General features: G+C 42.5%; 1 protein-coding gene across 4 annotated transcripts in view; it reads right to left on the reverse strand.

Annotated features, from left to right (window-relative positions):
- CRACD (capping protein inhibiting regulator of actin dynamics) overlaps positions 1–12,924 on the reverse strand; it is a 181,301-nt gene that overhangs the window by 75,614 nt on the left and 92,763 nt on the right. For all 4 annotated transcript variants that reach the window (XM_058193096.1, XM_058193093.1, XM_058193095.1 and 1 more), the window contains exon 2: positions 11,059–11,161. The gene's annotated coding sequence lies outside the window, so the exon portion shown is untranslated. The remainder of the gene's footprint in view (positions 1–11,058; positions 11,162–12,924) is intronic.

Here is a 12,924-nt window from a genome sequence, read left to right on the forward strand (position 1 = left end):
CCACTGAGAGCAAGGTCAAGGCAATAAGAAAGGCTCCAGCGCCCAAAAACAAAACAGAGCTACAGGCATTCCTGGGTCTAGTGAACTTTTACGGGTTTTTTAAAACAAGGCAACGTTGCCGAGCCGCTACATAAGTTGCTGGGAAAGAAGGCTGTTTGGTCTTGGGGAAACCTGAAGCCAGGGCTTTCAAGCAGTAAAAACCTACTCTCGAGTGATAGCTTGCTAATTCAGTACCATCATAGCAAAATGCCATTGGTTCTAGTATGTGATGCTTCCCTTACGGAGTGGGGCTGTGCTCAGCCACAGGCTCCCAAAATGGCACAGAAGCCCCAATAGCATTCTATTCCAGAACAATGTCCTCAACAGAGAGGAACTATAGTCAGTTGATAAAGAAGCCCTAGCTATAGTGTCAGGGGTAAAGAAGTTTCACGAATACGTGTTTGGCAGAGACTTTGAAATTGTTACAGACCATAGACCACTGTTAGGATTATTGGCTGGCGATCACCAACGCCTGTGGCACTTTCGCCCGATTGACCAGATGGACTATCTTTGGCTGCTTACCTACAAGCTGCAGCATCGACCAGGAAAAGACCTGGGGCATGCGGACGATTAAGCAGATGCCCACTACCAGGGCGATCGAGGACCCCACCCGGGGCACCTGTACTATTGATTGACTCTCTGACTCTGGCCCAGTCACATCTAAGGAGGTGGCTAGGGCGCCTTACCGGACGCTACCTTAAGAACTGTACTGGTTGGGTGCAAGAGGGTGGCGCCGGGCGCAGCGCTTTAAGGAATTTGTGAAGAAGCGGGGAACTCTCGGCTCAAGGGGTGCCTGCTATGGGGCGATCGAGTGGTGATCCCGGAGAAATTGAGGAAAAGGTATTGGACCTTCCACGAGGGTCACCCAGGGATCGTAAGGATGAAGGGGCTAGCGAAGCTATGTTTGGTGGCCATTAATGGACTCAGAGATTGCTGAGAGAGTAGGGAAATGCCTGGCCTGCCAGGAATCCAGGCCACTACCCCCGATGGCCCCGGTTAGGGAATGGGAGAAACCCCAAGGGCCCTGGTCAAGAATCCACATCGATTTTGCCGGCCCCTTCCACGGCCAAACCTTCTAGTGGTAGTCGACGCTTTCTAAATGGTTGGAAATCATTCTCATGAGATCCATGACAGCCGAGGCGGTAATCGCAGCCCCGCGGCACCTATTTGCAACCCACGGGTTGCCCGACACGCTAGTATCCGATAACGCCCGCAATTCACGGCAACCCAGTTTGAGGAATACTTGGCAGATGAGGGCATCCGACATGCCCTCTCTGCGCCTTTCCACCCCGCGCCGAATGGTTTTGCAGAGCGCCCGTCCGGAGCGCTAAAGAGGCATTGTCCAGACTCAAGCCAGGCGACTGGCAAACAAAGATAGATTTCTTTCTGGCCGCTCAGCATAGAACCCCAGCACTGCAACAGGCAGAAGCCCAGCCGAATTATTGATGGGACGGAAGCTGTGCCCACTGACCGCTTAAATCCACTACACACCAGAGGGTTACAAGGGGAACTGGAAAAACTAGAGAAATGGGCATAGGCGACCGAGTGTGGGCCCGCAACTATGGGGACGGCCCAAGTTGGCTAGCAGGGCAAATCATAAAAGCAACCGGTCCAAAGTCATACTTGGTTGAGTTGAAAGACAACCGAGTATGGAGGCGCCACATAGATCAAATCAGAAAAAGAATAACCGAACAATCCGAGTTCAATGAAACAGACCCTGACCACACATTTTTTGAACCCACAGCTGATTTAACCCTGGGAGAGGCAAAAGACTTAGCTGAGTCCCCGGAGGTCCAGCGACGCCATCAGGTTCCCGCAGAGAACAGCAGGGACGACTCTGCAGTAATCCAGGGCCGGAGGGCCTAGAGAAAGAGCTGAGAGGAGCAACAGCCCTCCGACCAGCTCAACCCAATCCCAAAAACTGAACCGCGAGGTCCGAAAGAGTCAGGAGACGCCTGTTATTTACGTGACTACGCCGAAAAATAATATGTAAATAATATGTAAATGTTGGTAAAGTGTTTTCTGGGAGGAGGAGTGTTATGTATCTTTAAATATTTAAGGAAACAAGCACGTTGTTGATTGGTTGAAGCCGTTAAACTGTATATAAGAAGAGGTTTTTCCCCAGTTCTGTTGCTGGGTTCACCCTGTATTAAAGAGCTGTTGTCACTACCCTGGTCTCCAGCCTCGTTACTTCCCGAACTTAACAATTACCATAACAACTTGGGCAAAATCAAATACAAGTATAAACACATTTACATGCCAGAGGCTTCACTAACACATTATCCCTTTGGGAACTATTCGGTTTGGAGCCCAATTTGGCAGTATCTACAAACATCCATGAACCCAAGGGAATAACTGATGGTGCTACTACTCTGTTTCCCCCAAAATAAGACATCCCCTGATAATAAGCCCAATCGGGCTTTGGAACGCATGGCAATAAGGCCAAGTGCTTCTTTCAGGGTTCAAAAAAATATAAGACCGGGTCTTATTTTCAGGGAAACACTGTATAGGTTTTGAAGTAGCCAGGTTAGACTGCTTTAATCATTCTGCTTAATGATTGTGAGCCAATAATGACTATTGTGGTGTTCAGCAATTCAATATTTCTCTCTCACCAAAGTGTCATGTTTTTAGAGTAAATGTAGCAGTTTTATGAGTTTCCACATTGTTTTGTTGGTTGGGATTAATATTGCTTTACTTTTTAATACGTTCCAGTTAGCTTCCTTTGAAGAAAAGGAGGTTGCAAACAACACAGCGATAATGAAAATTGAACCATTGTGCAGATGCTCATAGTAGGCACTTTTAGCATGCCAAGCCTGATCTTATCATGGAACATCGTGGTCTAGGAAGAGAGCTATGTTCCTCCTCCAATCTCCATGTATTGTTTGAAAAAGAGAAAAACGCCAGTTTCACTTTTGTATTACAGCTACAGAAACAATCCAAATCTTCAATTAATGTATATTTACAGCACTATCTACATAGGCACTAAAGACCCATAGCTAGAATGTTATGTAAACCCCCAGAATGTTATGTAAATGCAGTGTTCAGTTCTCGAGATAGTGTTATTCATACTTCTTATTAGTCATGTAGCATCAGTCTGGTTTTCTGCTGGTAAATGTTCCCTTATCCTACTTAGCTTACATTTTGAGCTCTGTCATCCAAGACAGAAGCCAACAAGACCAAAAGAGTCTTGAGATCTGTCTGGTCACTTCCAAAGTTACACAGAACAAAGATATCAGGGGACAGGAGGCCCCACCGAACTAAACAAAACTACACCAACTTCAGTCTGACCTAAGCATAGTACATAAAATTATCTGCCACAATATCCTACCTATCAATGACTACTTCAGCTTCAACCACAACAATACACGAGCAAATAATAGATACAAACTCAAGGTAAACCACTCCAAACTCGACTGCAGAAAATACGACTTCAGCAACAGAGTGGTCAATGCCTGGAATGCACTACCTGACTCTGTAGTTTCTTCCCCAAACCCCCAAAACTTTAAGCTTAAGCTGTCTACTGTTGACCTCACCCCATTCCTAAGAGGTCTGTAAGAGCCCTGCATAAGTGCACCTGCGTGCCTACCGTCCCTGTCCTAATATTCCTTTTTACTTACATTTCTCATGTATCCAAATTATGTTTATACTTTTACCTATTATATATGATTGACAAAAATAAATAAAATAAAAATAAAATAAATAAATAAAATAATCTTCACAAAATAAATGTATGCTCTGAACTAACAAGGGGACCCAACAGGCATTTAATAATTTACCCCTTCTCTCTCATGTTAAAAATTATAATTTGGCATGATTTGGAGGAGCTCCATAAGACACACTTAAAACTTTGTGGGAGTGTGGGTAGAAGTTATTTTCTCTTTTTATTGTTTTGACTAGAGATCTGACAACATTGTCAGCCACTAAGACCACGGAAATCAAATCAGACAACATCCCAGAGGTTTAGAAGAATATAATAACTTCTATACTTTTGCCAAAAAATGTGACCTTGGTTTCTGCAATTGTCAACCTCCCTTGAATGGGGCTCTGCAGTTCTATTTTACAGAGATTTGAAGGTGTTTATTGATGAAGGAATTGCTATTATCTGTTAATGCCCATCTTTGCATTTTAGAACTCATCCACAAATGTTAATATTGATATTTTAATAAAACAAGATTTGGCACTGTGGTTTTCTTATATAGCTCCTCTATTACAGGGGTCTCCAATCTTGGTCCCTTTAAGACTTGTGGACTTCAACTCCCAGAGTCCCTCAGCCAGCAAAGCTAGCTGAGGAACTCTGGGAGTTGAAGTCCACAAGTCTTAAAGGGACCAAGGTTGGATACCCCTGGTCTGTTATATAGCTTTTTTCATCCGCCACAAATTCTACAGATGCTTCAGTGACAAAACTCCAAATTGAAAGCATGCCCTTGGGGAAAAAAAACATGGAGGAAAAAAAGCACAGAATCAAGGGAAATCACACGTCAGAACATCATGAAATTATGCTCTTCACTTGCATAATTGCAGCAATGAACACGGCAACTGCACACAAACAAAACACACACCGCTTGCAGTGATAAAGAGACAGAATTGTCACAATGGTGATTAAAACTGGCTATACCAACTGCCTGAAAATTTCAGAGAGCAATTAATAGATGCATGGGAAAGAGATGGCTGTATGCGCAAATGCAATTTCGGAGATGGTTAAATATTAATATTTTTGCAGCTAGCTCCAAATCCAAATGCAACCATCTCTAATAATTTCCACCGGTTCCGGATCCATTAAAGCAGGGGGCACTTTGGATTCCTTCTATCAAACCCTGTCATCTATGATTAGCTTTATTCATTAGACTTTCAGGCAGGCATTTCTTACTTGGAAGTCCCAAAGGTGCTTTTTTTCAAAAGGCAGCTGGGCTTTGTTGTTCCTTGAAGACGTTTCGCTTCTCATCCAAGAAGCTTCTTCAGTTCTGACTGAATGGTGGAGGAAGGACTAAAAATCCTGCAGCAATAGCAGAGCCAATGTTCAGATCTACACTACAGCTCTAGTAGCGGATTTCCATCCAAATACAGATAGTCCTTGACTTCTGACCACAATTGACCCCAAAATTTATGTTGCTAAGTGAGGAATTTGTTAAGTGAGTTTTGCCCCATTTTACAACGGAAATTTTGGGCTCAATTGTGGTCGTAAATCAAAGATTACGTATACAGTACAACCACTAGTTGCAGATTATGAGGCTCAGGTCTTTATAGTATCTATTCAATTTAATTAATGTCTCTATTAGGCCCTAAAATTGTTTCCAATGTACGGGTATATAGTATTTAAGAATGAGTCTGATAATAACAACAATAACATTGCAATTTAGCCACTTTCAAATCCAAGAACAAATTCTGTTTCTTTAATCTATTTCCCAAACCAAACCATACATTTTGTTATTATTGTCCGATTTTGATAATGTTTTTTTCCCCCCCCAGTACCTGGAGCATTGCTACCTAGTCGTTTGGACTGAACTTTGCGTTTTGTACCTCTTTCATCTGTAGCCATTGTTTGCTAAATGTTACTGGAACAAAATGTACAATACAACAGAGTCAGATAAATTAAATCACAGAAATCAACTTTATCGTGGTTAGATTGCATGGTTTGTTTAATAACGAAGTGAATCACATCTATGCATCATTTAGTCCAAAAGACAGACTCAAAGCTACTTATATTACTTTTTTAAAATCCAATGCAGAGTTCATAAGCAATTCTCCAAACATTTTTTAACCCACATAGCGAGATGACCCTTAGAAGATTAGGATTAGCCTGGCATTTTTCATTTAGACTTCTGCAGGACTGTCCCTTCCCTTCGGTCCTTGGGCTCCATCTTTTGGGAGCAACCTGCTTTAGATATCAGGAGAGCTTAATTATTTCAACCAGTGGTGGGTTGCTACCGGTTCAACCTGGATCGGGCGAACCAGTAGCAGCGGTGGTGCGAGGCTCTGCCCACCCACCGGACAGCGTGCACGCACCCACGAGCGAACTGGTACCGACGGGTTTTGAAACCCGCCCCTGATTTCAACCCAAGCATTCCTCTTATACCCATCACAAGTGGTTGAGAAACTCGGATCAGCCTGTCCAACAACTGACCAGCAATGATAGTATGTAACTCTATGTTGAAACAGGAGACAGAACTCTCTTCTGTATCATGGCACAATCCTCCCCAAATCTGTCAGCTCTTCTTCATGCTCCCGCTTGATGTGGTTCTTCTGGGACAGTCCTAAATCCATGCCCAAAAGGAACATGACTATCAGCTAGTATCCACAAATAGAATAGTCAGAGTGAAACAGGTGGCTAAACTTGCCGGTCCAGCTGTTTTCCCACCGGCTGATGAATGGGGAAGGAAATAAATACAGTGGAATGTAATAAACCCTATCCTCCATGTACAGGTAGTCCTTGACTTACAACAGTTCATTTAGTGAACGTTCAAAGTTACAATAGCACTGGAAAAAAGTGACTTATGACCATTTTTTCACACTGGCAATTGTTGCAGCATCCCTCCCCCATGGTCACATGATCAAAATTCAGATGCATGGCAAGCGATTCATGTTTATGACGGTTGCGGTGTCCTGGGGTCATGTGATCACCTTTTGCGACCTTCTGACAAGCAAGGTTAACGGGGAAGCCAGATTCACTTAACAACCGTGTTACTAACTTAACAACTCGGGCAAGGAAGGTCATAAAATTGGGCAAAGCTCACTTAGCTAATGTCTTGTTTAGCAACAGAAATTCTGGGCTAGCTTGAGATCATTAAGTCGTGGACTACCTGTACAATTATAAATAAAGTCAGAACCATTTGCCGGTATCATCCCTCTGGCAAGTCAGAAATTGACAACAGGAGCAGCAAATTTGATGCTGGTAATAATCTGCCACTTTAAAGATAGGTGGATACAATGGTGGGATTCAGCCGGTTCGGGCCGATTCGAGTGAACCGGTAGTTAAATTGATGGCTGGTTCCACCCCTTCCCACCCCATCTCTTCCAGGAGTCCCCACGCGCCCCATTTTGGCTTCCAGGTAAGTGGAGGGAGGCCTCCTAGGCCCAAAATAGGACATGGGGGATGGCGCGGGGCCCCCACGACCCATTTTTTCTCCCAGGGGGGTGCAGGAGGCTGCCTGTCACCCCCTGGCCACACCCACCATGGCCACACCCACCCGGCCAGTCATTAGCGCAGAGAACCGGTTATTAAATTATTTGAATCCCACCACTGCCTGGATAGCATTATGGGGCCAAAACCTGGAAAACAGTTAAAAAAAGTCACTGCTCAGCTGATGCCAAGGGAAAGGCTAATACTCTTGGCCAATTCAGTTGTTTCCTATGGTCTGCTAAGGAAGGAACAGAGATGGAAAATCCCATTTTCACCCTCAAAAAATTGCTCCCTAAGTAAGCAGCAATTCATGAAACCCAAGTCAAAGGAGGCCGAATCCTTGTTATTGTGGCATGGAGAGATAAAAATAAAATTAGAACTGTCATCGTGTGCCCTAGTATCCTGACATCCAAAGAAGCTAACATCTGGCAGAGATGATGAGGGTATAATTCCATCTCTCTCTCCCTCTCCCTCCCTCTCTCTCTCTCTCTCTCTCTCTCTCTCTCACACACACACACACACACACACACACAGAACAAGCTTCCTATCACCTGATGCGATCGTGTGTGTGCATCAGGGGGAGGACAATCTAGCCTTTAATCAAGAAAATAAATAAACTGCAAATCAGATAATTTACTTTCTCTTTTTTCTGCCCCTTCTGGGTCTGGAGGAGGGATAATTAGGAAAGGTTAAAGGAGAAAGGATATTAATGGAACAAAATAAAAGACCGGTATCAATAAATAACACTGATTTAACAGAGAAAGAAATGAAATCTTTTCGAATCCCATCCCATTCTGCCTTTTATTTATTTGTTTATTATTCAAGAATAAAAGCTGCAAGGGGGCTACAGAAAGAGAAAAAAGCCTTGGGGAAAACGACACACAGCTCCAATTTACCAAAAAAAAATAAATCAGCATCTATTAACAAGTTAAGATAAAAAAGAATAACAGATGTGTGAGATACTATAAAATAGAATAAAACACATACATAACTAAGCAATGAGAACTATCATAAAGAGGCTATTTAAATGCTGAAATGGCACATCAAATAGTAGCATGGGTGGTTTTCAACCACAAAACGTTTGAGATGAATAAAATGCAGGAAATGATCCACTTGTTTGGATCATGCTCTGGATACATGTATATTATAAGCATTCTATTCCTCAATTCCCAACAGAGGAATTTGGAAGCAATTCACAATTGTTATCACCTCTATTAAAATGTCAAAGACTCAGAAACTGCGCAAAAGAATATCATGCGCAAATCTGCTCACTCACCCACTTTCCCGCCATCTGACCCAAACGTGGGGTGTATATTGGGTTTTCCCAGTTACTCCCAGTTATGAAGGTAAATAAAGTTCTTTCACCCTCATTCCACACAAAAAGATAATAAAATAAAGAATCCCTTCACTCTAAGCCAGGGGTCTCCAACCTTGGTCCCTTTAAGACTTGTGGACTTCAACTCCCAGAGCTTTGCTGGCTGAGGGACTCTGGGAGTTGAAGTCCACAAGTCTTAAAGGGACCAAGGTTGAGACCCCTGCTCTAAGCAATTCATGAAACCCAAGTCAAAGGAGGCCGAATCCTTGTTATTGTGGCATGGAGAGATAAAAATAAAATTAGAACTGTCATCGTGTGCCCTAGTATCCTGACATCCAAAGAAGCTAACATCTGGCAGAGATGATGGGGGTATAATTCCATCTCTCTCTCTCTCTCTCTCTCTCTCTCTCTCTCTCTCTCTCACACACACACACACACACACACACACAGAACAAGCTTCCTATCACCTGATGCGATCGTGTGTGTGCATCAGGGGGAGGACAATCTAGCCTTTAATCAAGAAAATAAATAAACTGCAAATCAGATAATTTACTTTCTCTTTTTTCTGCCCCTTCTGGGTCTGGAGGAGGGATAATTAGGAAAGGTTAAAGGAGAAAGGATATTAATGGAACAAAATAAAAGACCGGTATCAATAAATAACACTGATTTAACAGAGAAAGAAATGAAATCTTTTCGAATCCCATCCCATTCTGCCTTTTATTTATTTGTTTATTATTCAAGAATAAAAGCTGCAAGGGGGCTACAGAAAGAGAAAAAAGCCTTGGGGAAAACGACACACAGCTCCAATTTACCAAAAAAAAAATAAATCAGAATCTATTAACAAGTTAAGATAAAAAAGAATAAAGATGTGTGAGATACTATAAAATAGAATAAAACACATACATAACGAAGCAATGAGAACTATCATAAAGAGGCTATTTAAATGCTGAAATGGCACATCAAATAGTAGCATGGGTGGTTTTCAACCACAAAACGTTGGAGATGAATAAAATGCAGGAAATGATCCACTTGTTTGGGCAGAGAAATGCTCTGGATGCATGTATATTATAAGCATTCTATTCCTCAATTCCCAACAGAGGAATTTGGAAGCCATTCACAATTGTTATCACCTCTATTAAAATGTCAAAGACTCAGAAACTGCGCAAAAGAATATCATGCGCAAATCTGCTCACTCACCCACTTTCCCGCCATCTGACCCAAACGTGGGGTGTATATTGGGTTTTCCCCCTGAATTACTCCCAGTTATGAAGGTAAATAAAGTTCTTTCACCCTCATTCCACACAAAAAGATAATAAAATAAAGAGTCCATTCACTCTAAGCCAGGGGTCTCCAACCTTGGTCCCTTTAAGACTTGTGGACTTCAACTCCCAGAGCTTTGCTGGCTGAAGGACTCTGGGAGTTGAAGTCCACAAGTCTTAAAGGGACCAAGGTTGGAGACCCCTGCTCTAAGCAATTCATGTTTGTCAGTAGAAATATTTCTCTGAATTTATCTGGTGGGTGGCAAAAAAATAAATAAATAAATGCGAGAAACTGCTATCTTACATTAGGAGCTGTGTGAAGGAAATCAAGTATAGAAAATAGAAATAAAAGCATTGACATCTTCTCAGTTGTTGTGCCACCATGCCTCAGTTGAATTTAAAAACCCTTATAAGATATGGAAATAACATGAGAAATAGGTTGTTACCTATTAAGTATTAAACCTGTAAGTGAGCAGGTAAAGGAGACAATGATTGCCTGGGCTAAAAACTGTGGATAGGCAATAGAATTAGATAAATGGCAGAAATTATGGGATAGAAATGTTAAATTGACTATGTCAACTGCATATCAGGAAAATTTGTATAAAATGTTTTAGAGATGGCATTTTTGCACCGGCAAGATTGGCAAAAATGTATAAAGACAGATCTGCTAAATGTTGGAAGAATAATCAATCACCCGGTTCATATTATCATATGTGGGCGACATGCCCGAAAGCTAAAAAATATTGGGATGAAAATACATCCTTGGTTGGAAAAAAATGACAAAGCAACATATAGACTTGAAACCAGAGATATTTTTGTTGGGCATTCTACCGGAAAAATATGATAAAAAGATTATCTATCTGGTCTTGCATATTTTAACTGCAACTAGAATTGCACTTACCTGCATCCAAAATACCCTGGGAGGGGTGGAGTGGGTGGGTGGGGCGGGACCAGCCAGGAGTGGCATTTTGGGAGTTCTTTGAACTGCACAGAATCTTAGCTAGAGGTTCTCCCAAACCTCTGCGAACCCCCAGCAGCCCACCCCGGGGAGAGCCATATTTTGAGGAGGGGACAAATCACTCTTTTAAACCATGTTGGTTTATCTACAAGGTTTGGGTTTGCTGTGATTTTTTTAAATTCAAAATCATGGCTTGGATTGTTTTTGTGTTCTACCTGTAATATTAGAACTTCCAAAAGAAATGGAAGGAAAACCAAGACTCGGCTGTACAAATTAGAACTGTTTTTTTTTTCACCTGCAAAACTAATTCGGATTTATTTATAAACATGGTTTGTGTTAAGTTTCCAAATAAAGTTGAAATATTCCTTACCGCTGTCAAATGTAATCTTATATTCCTCCACTCAGGCTTCTTCTAAACATCAGAATTTTGCATACAATCCGTGGGTAGCATCCGTTAATGGTTATGTTTCCAGCTGTTTATAAAGAAATAGCAACAGAATTATAATTTTAGTAGAGAAAGACGATTCTTTAAGTGACAATTTGCAGCAGAAACTCACAGTAATTTGCAGCAGAAACTCACAGTAAGACCTGCTATGTTCAAGTAGGTTTTAGTCTCAGAATATTAATTCAGTCTTATTGATTTCAGTATTTTTCACCTGCTTTTGATTGCATTATCATGTGATTTTGCTACTGCTTTAAGTAGTTAGATAGAAAGTCTCTATATGTCACATGTAAACTCTGGTGGCTGTAGTCAACAATCTTGACATAATTGTTACACTATTGTTATCAAGATCACTCAAACTCAAGAACCAATTTAAGCAAACTAAAATTTTAGTTTAATGAGCATGTAAGTTGCTTCCAATTTCTGCATGATTTAAAAAAATGAGTAGAGTGAAATTCAAAAGCTGTTTTATATTCCATGTTATGTCACTGAAATTCAGAATCCATGTACAGGTAGTCCTCAACTTACAGCAGTTCACTTAGTGACCGTTTGAAGTTTCAATGGCACGGAAAAAAGTGACTTCTGATCATTTTTCACACTTACGCTCACTGCAGCATCCCCAAGGCCCCGTGATTTGCATTCAGATGCTTCACCACCGACTCACATTTATGACGGTTGCAGTGTCCTGGGGTCATGTGATCCTCTTTTATGACCTTCTGACAAGCAAAGGCAATGGGGAAACCAGATTCACTTAACAACCGTGTGACTGATTTAACAACGGCAGTGATCCGCTTAACAACTGCGGCAGGAAGTTGTAAAGTGGGGCAAAAATAAATGTTTCACTCAACAGCCTAAATTCTGGATCCAACTGTGGTCTTAAGTCGAGGACTACCTGCATTTTCAATCAACAGGAGGAAAATAAAACTGGGCACTGAAACAAAATGCGAAGGTATTTTGCTTGCATTCAAAATAATACTTTTAGACTAGGAACAGAGACGGCTGCATTTTAGTGGGAACTGTTTAAATCAGGGGTCACCAACCTTTCGGACCTCAGGGACCACTAAATTCATAATTTTAAATCCTGCGGACCACTAATATGGTCTGCCTAATGACCGGCTGGGTGGGGGTGGCTAGGTTGTCATGTGACTGGGTGGGTGTGGCCAACTCGATGTCACTCACGTGGAGGGGCGCCTTGCCAGCCTCTACTAGCCCTCCCTTCCCAGCCATTCCTTGCCTCCCCAGGCTCCTTAGGGCCCCAACAGGAAGCAGTTGTTGGAGCTAAGCAGCCACCACGAGAAAAGAGTTGGCAAAACAGCTGGCTCAGTTCAAATTGGATCTGACCAAGAAGGAGGCCCAGCAGAAGCACCTCACTGAGGACTAGGAGCATAGGCTTTCCAAGGAGAGGAATGACCTGCGGGAGTGCAAGGCCAGGTACCGGCACCTGGAGGCTCAGTGGGCTGAGATGGTCAGCCAATTCCAGGCCATGAGGCAGTCCCACTAGAACAAGGTCCTCTGGCTCTTCGCCACCAGTGGCTCTTCGTTCTAGCCCACCTCCAGTAGGAATTTCTGCCCCCTCCGACCCACACAAAAAGACCCCAAAGGGGGAAACTCTCTAACAACCATTCATTGCATGTATCCAGCCCAGGGACCATAGTTTGAGGACCCCTGATTTAGTGCAATATAAAAAAATGCAAATAATTTTTCTGCGGAGCCACCAAAATTTTCTCACGGACCACCGGTGGTCCACGGACCACCAGTTGGTGACCACTGGTTTAAATGGATGGACAGAACATG

This window comes from Ahaetulla prasina, chromosome 8, assembly GCF_028640845.1.
Source record: "Ahaetulla prasina isolate Xishuangbanna chromosome 8, ASM2864084v1, whole genome shotgun sequence".
Lineage (NCBI taxonomy): Eukaryota > Metazoa > Chordata > Lepidosauria > Squamata > Colubridae > Ahaetulla > Ahaetulla prasina.